At 43.2% G+C, this 14137-nt stretch overlaps 1 pseudogene across 1 annotated transcript; it reads left to right on the top strand.

Moving 5' to 3' along the window:
- The first annotated feature begins 226 nt into the window (after window positions 1–226).
- Window positions 227–13443, top strand: LOC308289672 (myosin heavy chain, fast skeletal muscle-like; annotated as a pseudogene). Its single transcript has 33 exons — window positions 227–448; window positions 1391–1534; window positions 2188–2344; window positions 2755–2782; window positions 3370–3481; window positions 3623–3715; window positions 3807–3870; window positions 3997–4095; window positions 4376–4479; window positions 4615–4753; window positions 4932–5050; window positions 5808–5957; window positions 6047–6217; window positions 6356–6551; window positions 6789–6896; window positions 7440–7504; window positions 7954–8041; window positions 8727–8844; window positions 8951–9074; window positions 9213–9349; window positions 9462–9717; window positions 9863–10105; window positions 10382–10558; window positions 10655–10800; window positions 10903–10993; window positions 11075–11464; window positions 11583–11709; window positions 11871–11989; window positions 12091–12287; window positions 12386–12569; window positions 12706–12871; window positions 12986–13110; window positions 13251–13443. The product of its transcript is annotated as a myosin heavy chain, fast skeletal muscle-like (transcript).
- Window positions 13444–14137: the final 694 nt, after the last annotated feature.

Below are 14137 nucleotides of genomic sequence, written 5' to 3'. Positions count from 1 at the left end.
GTAGTAAAAAGTGAGTGTTCATATAATTCGTCTAGTATTAAACATACATTAAGCTATAACCGTAAGAATAGTCCTACACTATGATCTGCTCAGATCTCAAGTCAGCAAAGGCATCAACACCATCAATTTGTCCATCTACAGAAAGCTATTTATATAATATATATTAAATACAAATGGATATTATTTCTAAAGCCATCTATTTGTCCGTCTACAGAAAGTCGCCACCATGAGTACGGACGAAGAGATGAAGCAGTACGGCAAGGCCGCCATCTACCTCCGTAAGCCGGAGAAGGAGAGGATGGAGTCTCAGAGCGCGCCCTTCGATGCCAAGTCGGCAGCCTACGTGGCCGACAAGAAAGAGCTGTACCTCAAGGCTAAGATCAAGTCTAAGGATGGTGCCAAAGTCACCGTGGAAATCCTGGACAACGATGGAAAGCCTACTGGGGAGGTAGGTAGAGGTGTTTCAAAATAGTTTTCAACCAGTGGTCCTTGAGGGGGTTCCAGGTGGTCCCCAACTAAATAGTGGAGGGTTGGTAACCATATGGAGCGTAACATGAAACTGAATGGATTCGGTTTCATTTTGCGCTCTCACGAATTGCATTCTTTTTTAAACATCTGCATTACTTAATTGGCAAGAAGTCTTAGCAATTATTGAATGTAGAATTGTTATTTTAATCAACGTTTGCCTGTTATCTCTCCAAATATCACATCAATACAGCATGGAATTCAAAATCTTATCCAACCTTAGCAGAGATTAAGATTCCTACTAATTGTCACATACAATGCTGTATGCGAGATTGGTTCTCTGCATTTGACCCCTCTCTTGGAGCGGTGAGCCGCAGCTGTGCTGCGCTTGGGAAAACAGTAGTTGTGATCTAACCCCCCAATCCAACCCTTGATGCTGAGTGCCATCAGGTGCCTCCCTGCTTCGGTCCCATTTTTAGTCTTTGGTATGACCCGACCAGGGATCGAACCCCGACCTCCTAGTCTCAGGGCAAACACTCCAAACACAAGGCCATTGAACTGGTTAAAGCAGAACTGAGAGACTAAAGGCTCGATTTTCGTCCATGCCTCACCCCTTATCCCTACACTTTTTTGCAATTTTTTTACTTTCTTAAAATCTTTTTAATATATCAAATAGCTGATCGACAACGAGTCGATGTAGATCGGCTATGTTTTTCAAAATAGTGAAAAAGAAGGCAAAGAAGATAGGGATAATTTGTGTAAGGCATGGACAAAAATATAGGTCTAGATGTCGCCATGGGGGTCCGTGGCTCAAAAGCAGAATAAATAATTGATATGAAAAGGGTTGAAAACCACTGAATAGTTGCACCGCTGTAATCATACTACATGCTTAAGTTGTATTTTTCTTTTTGTAATTTTCTTTTAGGAAAGAACTGTGCCTGAGAAAGATGTCACCCCTATGAACCCTCCCAAGTATGACAAGATTGAGGACATGGCCATGATGACCCACCTCACTGAAGCCACCGTCCTGTATAACCTCAAAGAGCGTTATGCAGCATGGATGATCTACGTAAGTTTCCCTACATGCTGAGAACAGTAGCAGTAACAGTAGTAACAGTAGTATTAACAGTGTTGCACCTGTCCATAGCAAAGAAAGAAAAAAAGTACAAGATATGTACATGTCGTCATCAAGTGAAAACTAGAACTAGAACTAGAACTAATTGAAACAAACTCATGGTTCTGAAGTTAACTTGCTCTTATTATCTTATATTGTCCCCAAATCGAAATTGTTTTAGCTGATTAATCTGATTTCATCGCAGTCGATGCCCATCCATCTACATGTGATGCGTTTTATTATTTTCACCACTAAGCACTTTCAACGTGGGCATCCATATTTTGGGAATGTTATTGTATAGGTGAACACTTTAAAACATTTTCTCTTTTCGTCCCCACACAAATAGTGAAAATAGTTGATCTACAAACTCTCAATGTGTCGCTCGCCGACGCGTTAAGAGCTTGTAGATCCACTAGTTTCACTATTTTAGAAATGGAGCTATGCTAACTTATTTTTTTCCCATCCCCCGTATCTTCCTGAAATAACGCCTCCGATTAGTTTATGCCACTTGAAACTCGTTACTGTGTGATCCCAGATAAATATGTGACCATTTAAGTTCAGTGTGTTGTATGATGTTAATTTCATCTTCTCCCCCTCCGACCTTTCAGACCTACTCTGGCCTGTTCTGTGCCACTGTGAACCCCTACAAGTGGCTCCCAGTGTACGACCAGGACGTTGTGAGTGCCTACAGGGGCAAGAAGCGTATTGAAGCCCCACCTCACATCTTCTCCGTCTCTGACAACGCCTATCAGTTCATGTTGATGGGTACGTACTATAGTCAGGAAAATGTAAAACGTATTTGTTTAACTATAATTGGTCTTAATATCAGTTCATTTTGATGGGTAAGTGTACTGCTCAGGATCTTTCATGTTGATGGGTACGTAGTCAGGACAATGTTTCCCAAACAGTGGGTCAGGTCCGGACCCATTTGTATGTCGCGGGTTGATTTCTATCGGTCGCAATGGGTAGCAAAATATTCCCTTTATTTTTTAATGTTTTCAACGTTTTGGGCCCTGGGCAAAAGTCTAATTTCTCTTTTGGGTCTCGAGCTAAAACGTTTGGGAACCACTGATGTAAAACATTACACAACTATAATGGTTTTGTGCTGTAATAATAATAATAGGCTAGTATATTATTATGTATCCATGACTAAAAGTTTGCTTTACATTTTACAGATAAAGAGAACCAGTCTGTCCTGATCACGTAAGTGTCCCATCTACTAGGCATAAAAAAAAATGTAATGATAACAATAGAGCTGGGAAGTCCTGACGTCATGCCGATATTACCTGGGTTCCCGTTGTTATTTTTTCTATTTATATCCCTATATGCGATTGCATCAAGAACTGTGTTCCAGAAATAAACAAATCATCCGGGCGTTTCTGTCAGGGGGGTGGCGCATCGTTTATGATCTTCATTTATATTTGCCAGACCCATGAAATGGGTAGGCCTACATAAGCAAATGTCGGTCTGTCCGGGTTTTCTATATAAAGGGTATATATGATGATGACATGATGATGACATGCCTACAAAAGGCATGATGTCATAAATGATGATGACAGACAGGGGGTCTGGCACAACCAGGTTGACCTGGTCTAGTTATATAGCCTGTTTCTGGAGAAAATGTTGTTAATAATGAGACGATCTAAGAATACCCTATATGGGGATATCAATACAAAATATATCAATGGGAACCCGGGTAGTAGCACTGTCTAGTGATGTCAGACTTCAGTGGTCTATGTGTATACAGATTGAGTAACTGAATTTCTCTGAACGCATGCTTTTCTAACCAGTGGAGAATCCGGTGCTGGAAAGACTGTGAACACCAAGCGTGTCATCCAGTACTTTGCAACAGCAGCGACAGCTACTGGAGAAAAATCGGCAGCCGATAGCAGTAAAATCAAGGTAAGCTACTGTATATGTCATGTTTTTTTTTACTTTAACAAATACATGATTTTGAACATAAAGCATTTATATGCAATACAGCAATTCAGTTTAAAAAAATTCTGACCATATTTTAAATGTGCTATGTCTAAAACATTCTAGGGGTCACTGGAGGATCAGATTATTGCAGCCAATCCCTTGCTGGAGGCCTATGGTAATGCCAAGACCATTAGGAATGACAACTCCTCTCGCTTTGTAAGTGTAAACTAATTACATTTTAAGAGAAAACCTGCAATAATTTCTCAATGTAGAGGGATGCAACAATTTGTGCTATTATATCAAACAGGGTAAATTCATCAGAATCCATTTCGGCTCAACGGGTAAACTGTCCAGTGCTGATATTGAGACATGTAAGTATGAAGTTCACACGTGATAAATGATATATGCCTTCAGTTTTACATTTTGAGTTGTGTAAATTATTGTTATTATTATTACTATGATGATGATTGATGATGAGTTATGTACAACCCATATAGATCTGCTGGAGAAGTCCAGAGTGACCTACCAGCTTAGTGCAGAGAGAGGTTACCACATCTTCTTCCAGATGATGACCGGCCACAAACCTGATATCATTGGTAAGTGGAACCTAAATTAACCAGGAAAGGTGCTCCTTAGAGCAGGGGTCTTCAACGTTTCAGTCCAAGGACACCTTAGCTGACAGCAGGGATCTACGAGCTCTCAATCTACAAGCTCTCAACGCCTCGCGCTGTGAGGCGTTGAGAGCTTGTAGATCTGCTATTTTTGTCTAAAGTTCTCAGAATATGGGTGACGTTTTAAATCAATCACTGACGATGCAGCGAGAACATAAATGAGTGAATAAAAACACAATGTCGCCCTGTTTTCATCCCTTTTCAGAGATGTGTCTTATCACCAACAACCCCTACGACTTCCCTCTGATCAGCATGGGTGTGATCACTGTGGCCAGCATTGACGACAAGGCAGAGCTGGACGCTACTGACGTCAGTGAAAACAACATTATCATTTCATCTTTCTAATGCACTCGATGCAGTCAGTGTTGTTAATTTAATGCAAGGGTCTTCAATGTTTTTCTTAATCTCAATCTTTCGAACTGCATCTCTGCTCATTGACATCAGGAAGCTATTGAGATCCTGGGCTTCAGCCCCGACGAGAGGCAGTCGATCTACAAGTTCACCGGTGCAGTGATGCATCATGGAGTCATGAGGTTCAAGCAGAAGCAGCGCGAGGAACAGGCCGAACCTGACGGCACTGAGGGTGAGCTGATTATTATTAGTAGTGTTATTATTTATCAATCATTATCACAGAGGGTGAGCTGCACCTTTATTTCTTGAACATGCAGAACCTTTATCTTCCTTACTGTAAGTCGCTCTCTGGATTAAGAGTGTCTTCTAAATGCCTAAATTGTAAATTGCAAATTGTATGAACATTTCAGAGGCTGACAAGATTGCCTACCTGATGGGTCTGAACTCAGCAGAGATGCTTAAAGCATACTGCTACCCCAGAGTGAAAGTGGGAAACGAGTATGTCACTAAGGGACAGACTGTGCCACAGGTGAGTAATTTACATGATTTACACGTTCTGATTTCATACACACTTTATATTCCCAACACTGCATACCACAGTAACTCTAATATCTTGAGTTGTGTCTTAAATCATCCCCTGTAATTAAAATTATCCTCCAACATTATTCAAAATTGCATTTATTTATTTATTTAATACTTGAAGAGCATACAAAACATATCACTCTGCAGAAACATGTGCAGTTCCTTGCACCTCGGACATTATTTTAACAGTATTGTTATACCAGTAAAAGAGAACTCCTCCCGCTCACTCAGCTCAGCTAAAACAGGGAAGTTGTCAGAATCTTCCCTAATGGACAGACTCCTCTCCCTTCCGGCTCCCAAACTGTGGAACGAACTCCCCATTGCAGTTAGAACTGAAAACTCACTCACAATCTTCAAATGTAACCTGAACTTCCTGAAGACTCGCCTCTTCAGAATCCACCTGAAGCGTGTAGCACTTGCCCTATAGCCTTTAAGACCTTGCAAGCTTATGCAAAGGCTAATTTAGATAGCTTTGTTATGTAGGCATATGCCAGGTTCATATGTCCTGGCATTCTGTAGTGTGTATAGTTTCACACATGTAGAGATTATCGATGTTTTGAGATTATATTGTTTAGACTGATGTTCTTGGTTGACCTATGATCCTAGATTACTATTGCTATGCATTTGATGTATAACTTGTGTTTTCCTTGCTTATGTTAATTGTTCTGGATGAAGAGTGTCCTAAATCGTTCCTGTTTCCTTAGGTCATGAACTCAGTCAGTGCCTTGGCCAAGTCCATCTATGAGAAGGAGTTCTTGTGGATGGTCATCAGGATCAACGAGCAGCTGGACACCAAGCAGCAGAGAAACTACTACATTGGAGTGCTGGACATCGCTGGTTTTGAAATCTTTGATGTAAGCATGGGCTTGTTTTAAATGGGAGACTAATTATTTTTGTCATAATTACAACAGACTGCAAGCTAATGATTTTTTCCCACTCACAGTTCAACACCCTGGAGCAGCTGTGCATCAACTTCACCAATGAGAAACTGCAACAGTTCTTCAACCACACCATGTTTGTTCTGGAGCAAGAGGAGTACATGAAGGAGGGAATTCCCTGGGATCTTGTTGACTTCGGCATGGACTTGGCTGTCTGCATTGAGCTCATTGAGAAGGTATACAATTATTATTATATTTGTATGTACAGTATTATCTTGGACTTGGCTGTCTGCATTGTGCTCATTATATGGTGGATATGATGTTAATACTATGTTCTTTGTGATTTATTTGTCTCTTTTGTCTCCTTTCCAAAGCCCCTAGGCATATTCTCCATCCTTGAGGAGCAGTGCATGTTCCCCAAGGCTTCTGACAAAACCTTCTCCGAGAAGTTGCTTGACCAGCATCTTGGGAAAAACAAGGCCTTTGAGAAGCCGAAACCCGCGAAGGGCAAGGGCGAGGCCCACTTCTCCCTGGTCCACTACGCTGGAACTGTGGACTACAGCATCACAGGTAGGGACGGGACAATAATCACCACCGTTTATCGTGATAAAAAAAAAAACACTCGCGATAATCGTATCGTGGAGATTTCATTTAACGTGAAATCGTCCTCTGTCATGCACTGGGATCAATTCACCTTTTATTTGACAAGCTGCATTATCCGGTAGCACTTAAACCCTCTATAATTGGTAAAACGGACCTGTAAATAACGTACTTGATACAGTATTTCTTTACACTCTCTAATCACAGGCTGGCTGGAGAAGAACAAGGATCCACTCAATGACTCTGTGTTGCAGCTGTACCAGAAGTCTTCAGTGAAGCTGCTGGCCGTGTTCTATCCCCCACCCGAGCCTGAAGGTATTGTTATATGGATGCCATGAACACTCAGAATCTGACAAGAGGGGGCACTTTCATTGTGTAAAAGGCACGTGCACACATAGATATAAAAGGGGGCTTAAGCCCCTATCCTTTTACCTGTCTGTAAAAAGGTGCCCTCTCCAGACCATGAATGCAGTTTTCACTATGGTGAAAGACATGCCCCCTCTCCCCCATTCCATGCCATACCTGAAGGCAGCATTCAAGAGAATTGCCTTGTCCAAACTCTCCTGAACTCGAATACAGCGTCTTATGTTGAAAGAATTGCCCTCTCGAAGAAACCCATGCCGTTACGCCACATCTCCTATATTCACTTGATTATGCTTAGTTTAGTGTGGTATCAAGCACTGAAAATAGCCGACCTCCAAGCTCACAATGTGTCACGCTGCAACGCGTTGTGAGCTTGGAGGTCTGCTATTTTAAATATTTTCGCCACAAGGCCCTTACAGAAATGTAATTAATTCTCTGCACGTCCCTGGTTGTGTACAACTAATGATAACTCATGATTCTAACACATATAAACAGATACGACAAAGAAAGGAGGCAAGAAGAAGGGTGGTTCCATGCAGACTGTGTCTAGTGCTTTCAGGGTAAGAATCTTTATTTATTCATTATTATCAACATTATGTTCCTGTAAGAATTAAGCAGTATTACTATTATCATTAACATTATCTTCATGTAAGAATGCAGCATTATTATTATCAAAGTTATATCCATGCAAATAATAAGCACGTCTTTTCATGTTGGAATAAAACAATTTCTGTGAGCTTATAGATCTTTGAATGGATGAATGGAAGTTTAAAGGGATAGTTCAACCCCAAAAGGACGTTTCTTTCCTATTGATTACTCACCCCATGAAGATTTGAATTGGAATTTGTGTGTGAATGGATGAATGTAATGCACAATCTCTGTAAAGCACCTTGGATAAAGGCACTATATAAATGCACCATTTACCATTAAGTGGAGGGAAAAGTACAATATTGTATGACTTTTTACTTTTTTACTAATCATGAGCCTACTTGTCTCTTTTATGTCCCAGGCGAACTTAGGGTTGCTGATGACCAACTTGCATCGCACGCATCCTCACTTTGTGCGTTGCTTGATTCCCAACGAGACCAAGACTCCAGGTACACACCTACACACACACACACACACACACACACACACACACACACACACACACACACACACACACACACACACACACACACACACACACTGTTACACACACACTGTTACACACACACAATAATCATTACTATCATGGCCGGACTGGGACATACTGTACACTCGGCCCTGGCATCTAGGCCCAGACCAGCCCACCACAACCGGCGCGAACCGAACACAGCAGATCTACAAGCTCACAACGCATCGAGGCAACGGCGCATTGTGGGCTTGTATGCCGTCGTTAAATGTTTGGGTGGGACTCCTGGGCCACAGTAGCCTGTGATTGGGCTACTAGGCCAGTATTCGGATAATAGACAAGCCAGTGGGCCAATCATGTGAGAGAGAGACTCCACGATTCCACATAAGTGCGTTGTCCGCAGCAGGGGAAATTACGTTCTCCTCTGCATGTAGACATATTCATAGGGCTGATATGTAAATACCGCCCACACCGCAACCTTTTGAGTAGGCGTGACAGCGTCCCCACATTGTGGGTCTTAATGCAATGTGGATGCGGTTAGTAAACACGTACCCCAACCCCGGACAGATTAATCTGTGAACCCGATCTATCGATTCCATACTCTGGAGGAAAATAACCGTGACAAAAGACTGTATTTGTTCTTATATAATGAAGCAACATCTTTACAGGCCTGATGGAGAACTTCCTGGTCATCCACCAGCTGAGGTGTAACGGTGTGCTGGAGGGCATCAGGATCTGCAGAAAGGGCTTCCCCAGCAGAATCCCATACGCTGACTTCAAGCAGAGGTATCAATTCCTTTTGTTCCCAGCAGCTTTTAATACCAAATGCAAAATGACTCACTTTTACAAACTGAACGTCAGCGCAAAATGACCGTGAACTTTTACAAAACAGGTACAAAGTACTGAATGCCAGCGCATGTCCAGAAGGTGCGTTCATGGACAACAAGAAAGCCTCAGAGAAGCTGCTTGGGTCCATTGACGTTCCCGTTGCTGAGTACAAGTTTGGACACACCAAGGTAAACACACTCCCAATCTGCTTTAACATTATCTAGAGAGGACTGAAAGTAGACGGTTGTTTAGTTACAGTGTTCTTAACATTGTGTTCAGGTGTTCTTCAGGTTGTTTAGTTACAGTGTTTGTAACATTGTTTTTAGGTGTTCTTCAAAGCTGGTCTGCTGGGTGTCCTTGAGGAGATGCGAGATGAGAAGCTGTCTGCTCTGGTCGGCATGACTCAGGCTCTCGCACGAGGTTACCTCATGAGGAAGCAGTTTGTCAAGATGATGGCCACCAGGTACTTTGAAAAGATCAATTCAATATCGAGCACAAATTGTAACTTTGTCATTGCTGTTCGTATTACGCCATGGAAACCCTCAGTCATGATCCACTGAATCTGTTTTCCACAGAGATGCCGTTTTCACCATCCAGTTCAACCTCCGCTCGTTTGTGGCTGTGAAACACTGGCCATGGATGAAGGTCTACTACAAGATCAAGCCTCTCCTGCAGAGCGCTGAGACTGAGAAGGAGCTGTCAGCGATGAAGGAGAATTATGAGAAGATGACGACTGACCTGGCCACTGCCCTGGCCTCCAAGAAGAGCCTAGAGGAGAAGCTGGTGGCTCTGACACAGGAGAAGAATGGCCTTGCACTGTCAGCTGCATCAGTAAGTAGATACACTTGTACATGAGATTTTCCTATGTTAAATATTTTATGTAGATTGTAGATGTAGACTTTGGCAGAGAATGCCTGGTGGTCAAATGATCAAACGCTGGCATGTTCCCTGACTTATCTTTTTTATTGACAACCAGGGAGATGAGGCCCTGAACGATGCCGAGGAGAGATGTGAGGGTCTTATTAAAAGTAAGATCCAGTTGGAGGCAAAGCTCAAAGAGACGTCGGAGAGACTGGAGGACGAGGAGGAAATGAACGCTGAGCTGACCGCCAAGAAGAGGAAACTGGAGGATGAATGCTCTGAGCTCAAGAAGGACATCGATGACCTGGAGCTCACCTTGGCCAAAGTGGAGAAAGAGAAGCATGCCACTGAAAACAAGGTACAACATTATACACTCTAGCTGCAAATTTATAGAACAATAATAATCCATTCACCATTATATACTCTGGCTCTCTTATTAAGTTGTAGAACAATAATGATCCATTCATTATTATACACTCCAGCCGCCTTATTGAGTCATTTACTGCCGCAACCCAAGATTCCTGAGATATTCCCGTTGATATTGTCATGGTGTCAAGTTAGTCCTTCATGTTATTTAGGTGCAGAACCTGACGAGGAAGATGTATTAATATTTATTATTATTGTTATTATTTAGGTTAAGAACCTGACAGAGGAGATGGCCTCCCAGGATGAAAGTCTTGCTAAGCTGACCAAGGAGAAGAAGGCGCTCCAAGAGGCCCATCAGCAGACCCTGGATGACCTGCAGTCAGAGGAAGACAAAGTCAACACTCTGACCAAGGCCAAGACCAAGCTGGAGCAGCAAGTTGACGATGTAGGTTCATCAAGTCAACTGGATGTTTTGAAACTTTATACGGTATAAGTTTATTGTTGTACTCAATAATAATAAGACAAATATATTGTTGTGCAGCTGGAGGGTTCTCTGGAACAAGAGAAGAAGCTCCGCATGGACCTGGAGAGAACCAAGAGAAAGTTTGAAGGTGATCTCAAACTGGCCCAGGAGAACCTCATGGATCTGGAGAATGACAAGCAGCAGTCTGAAGAGAAGATAAAGAAGTAAAGTGGACCAACAATATAAATAATTATTAATATTAACAACAATATGAAATGCCATGGAGAAAAAACTAGCATTAAAATATGATGTTGTTTAATCTACAGGAAGGACTTTGAAGTCGGACAGCTTCTGAGTAAGATTGAGGATGAACAGTCTATGGGCGCCCAGCTGCAGAAGAAGATCAAAGAACTCCAGGTACTTTTTTCATCTCATTTAAAATCATTGATGATAAGTAAGAGTACATTTCGATTTTAACACATCCATTCTTTCATAAAGGCTCGTATTGAAGAACTGGAGGAAGAGATCGAGGCTGAGCGGGCCGCTCGTGCCAAGGTGGAGAAGCAGAGAGCCGACCTCTCCAGGGAACTGGAGGAAATCAGCGAGAGGCTGGAGGAGGCCGGAGGAGCCACCGCCGCTCAGATCGAGATGAACAAGAAGCGCGAGGCCGAGTTCCAGAAGCTGCGTCGCGACCTGGAAGAGTCCACGCTGCAGCACGAGGCCACCGCCTCTGCTCTCCGCAAGAAACAGGCGGACAGCGTGGCGGAGCTGGGCGAACAGATCGACAACCTCCAGAGAGTCAAGCAGAAACTTGAGAAGGAGAAGAGTGAATTCAAGATGGAGATCGATGACCTTTCCAGCAACATGGAGGCCGTCGCTAAGGCAAAGGTAGAATAGAATGCTTGTGTGTAATTCTCGACAAAACAGAAGTAACCAATCGGAAAGAAACAAGGGAATACATTGTAGGTCACTTCAGTGATTGAATATGTCCAATGTTAATCAACAGGGAAATCTTGAGAAGATGTGCCGCACCCTCGAGGATCAACTCAGCGAAATCAAGGCCAAGAGTGATGAGAATGTTCGCCAGATAAATGATATCGGAGCTCAGAGAGCAAGACTGCTAACGGAAAATGGTAAATGTTCTTTGTAAAGTCTACTAGCCTACATGGTTTGTCACCCATACATGAACAAATTCCATAATTAGAGATAATACTTTGATGAGCAGTTATCCCAGGAATTTAAGGAATATGTATGGAAGAAAGATTATTCACGTTTGAAACTAATATTCAACTAGGTGAGTTTGGTCGTCAACTGGAGGAGAAGGAAGCACTCGTCTCTCAGCTCACCAGAGGCAAGCAGGCCTTCACCCAGCAGATTGAGGAGTTGAAGAGACTCATTGAAGAGGAGGTTAAGGTAAGGAACAGTCATTTATTTATTTTTTACCCATAGGGCTAATTCCATGTTTTTGTCATTTTATTCAGCAACTGACATTATTTTGTTTTTCTTTTGGACAGGCAAAGAATGCCCTTGCCCACGCTGTGCAATCAGCTCGCCACGACTGTGACCTTCTGAGGGAGCAGTTTGAGGAAGAACAGGAAGCCAAGGCAGAGCTGCAGCGTGGAATGTCCAAGGCCAACGCTGAGGTGTCTCAGTGGAGGGCCAAGTATGAGACTGATGCTGTCCAACGCACTGAGGAGCTGGAGGAGGCCAAGTAAGTGGTGTTTTTTTTTCTCACACCATCAGGTACTGGCACTCACTATACAACATAATTGCTCATTAAGTTTGATTCCATTCAAAACTGATCAACAGGAAGAAGTTGGCCCAGCGCCTTCAGGAGGCAGAGGAGCAAATCGAGGCTGTGAATTCCAAATGCGCCTCTCTGGAGAAGACAAAGCAGAGACTCCAGGGTGAAGTGGAAGACCTCATGATTGATGTAGAGAGGGCCAATGGTATGGCTGCCAACCTCGACAAGAAACAGAGGAACTTCGATAAGGTGCTTTGACATTCATTAGTTTAAAACACAAGTAATTATTGCCTCCTTAAAGTTGGGTAAATGACATGTCATAACAAATGCTGGGCAGGCCCTTAAAGTGGGGAAAATGACACATTTCATTACAAATGCTGCACAGGTCCTGGCAGAATGGAAGCAGAAACACGAGGAGGGCAACGCAGAGCTGGAGGCAGCTCAGAAAGAGGCTCGTACTCTCAGCACTGAGCTGTTTAAGATGAAAAACTCCTATGAGGAGTCTCTGGACCAACTGGAGACCATGAAGCGTGAGAACAAGAACCTGCAACGTAAGTTTTCTCTACATCATTCTTTTAATAAAAGTTAAAAACGTAATTCAAGTGCAAATACAAAATAGTTGCTGATTGGAAAGTTCCTCATTCATTATTTTCAAACAACTACAGAGGAGATCTCAGACCTGACTGAACAGATCGGTGAGACCGGAAAGAACATCCACGAGCTGGAGAAATCCAAGAAACAGGTGGAGACAGAGAAGACGGAGATCCAGACAGCCCTAGAGGAAGCTGAGGTACAACTTTTAGACAACGCAATTGTCTATATTTTAGAGTTCTTTCAAAACCTTTTCATATTCAACTCATGTAACAGTATAATGATGGATGTTACATTGAAAAGGTCCTACAACACTTCTGATCCTGTGTTACATTTCAGGGTACTCTGGAGCACGAGGAGTCCAAGATTCTCCGTGTGCAGCTGGAGCTCAACCAGATCAAGGGTGAGGTGGACAGGAAGCTGGCGGAGAAGGACGAGGAGATGGAGCAGATCAAGAGGAACAGCCAGAGGGTGACCGACTCCATGCAGAGCACTCTGGACTCTGAGGTCAGGAGCAGGAACGACGCCCTGAGGATCAAGAAGAAGATGGAGGGAGACCTGAACGAGATAGAGGTTCAGCTGAGCCACGCCAACCGCCAGGCTGCCGAGGCCCAGAAGCAGCTGAGGAACGTCCAGGGACAGCTCAAGGTGCAAACCGTAGTAGTTAGAGACATATTCAAACGACATATGAACACTCTGAACATCTGAACACATTCAGATGTTTCTGTTAACATGACCTGACCACCTCGAATGTGATTTGTTTTAGGATGCCCAACTGCACCTTGACGATGCTCTCAGAGGACAGGAAGACGTGAAGGAGCAAGGTGCCATGGTGGAGCGCAGGAACGGCCTCATGCTCGCTGAGATCGAGGAGCTGAGAGCGGCTCTGGAACAGACGGAGAGAGGCCGCAAAATGGCCGAACAAGAACTGGTGGATGCCAGTGAACGCGCTGGACTGTTGCACTCCCAGGTAAGTAAATTGGAAAAAACCTCTCAACATTATAACATACAAGTAATGCATACTTGCATTGCTGAACCGAATCTTCGTTACTTTAGAACTCGAGCCTTTTGAACACCAAGAAGAAGCTGGAAGCAGACCTGCTCCAGGTCCAAGGTGAAGTGGACGACAGCGTTCAAGAAGCCAGGAATGCTGAGGAGAAGGCCAAGAAAGCCATCACTGATGTGAGTTGGGATGACCGGAAAATATTTAAAAATACTTATAACCA

This window comes from Nannobrachium achirus, assembly GCF_963921795.1.
Source record: "Nannobrachium achirus genome assembly, chromosome: 8".
Classification (NCBI taxonomy): Eukaryota; Metazoa; Chordata; class Actinopteri; order Myctophiformes; family Myctophidae; genus Nannobrachium; species Nannobrachium achirus.
Note: the sequence above shows the minus strand (reverse complement) of the source record. Positions and strands in the feature narration are given on the sequence as shown.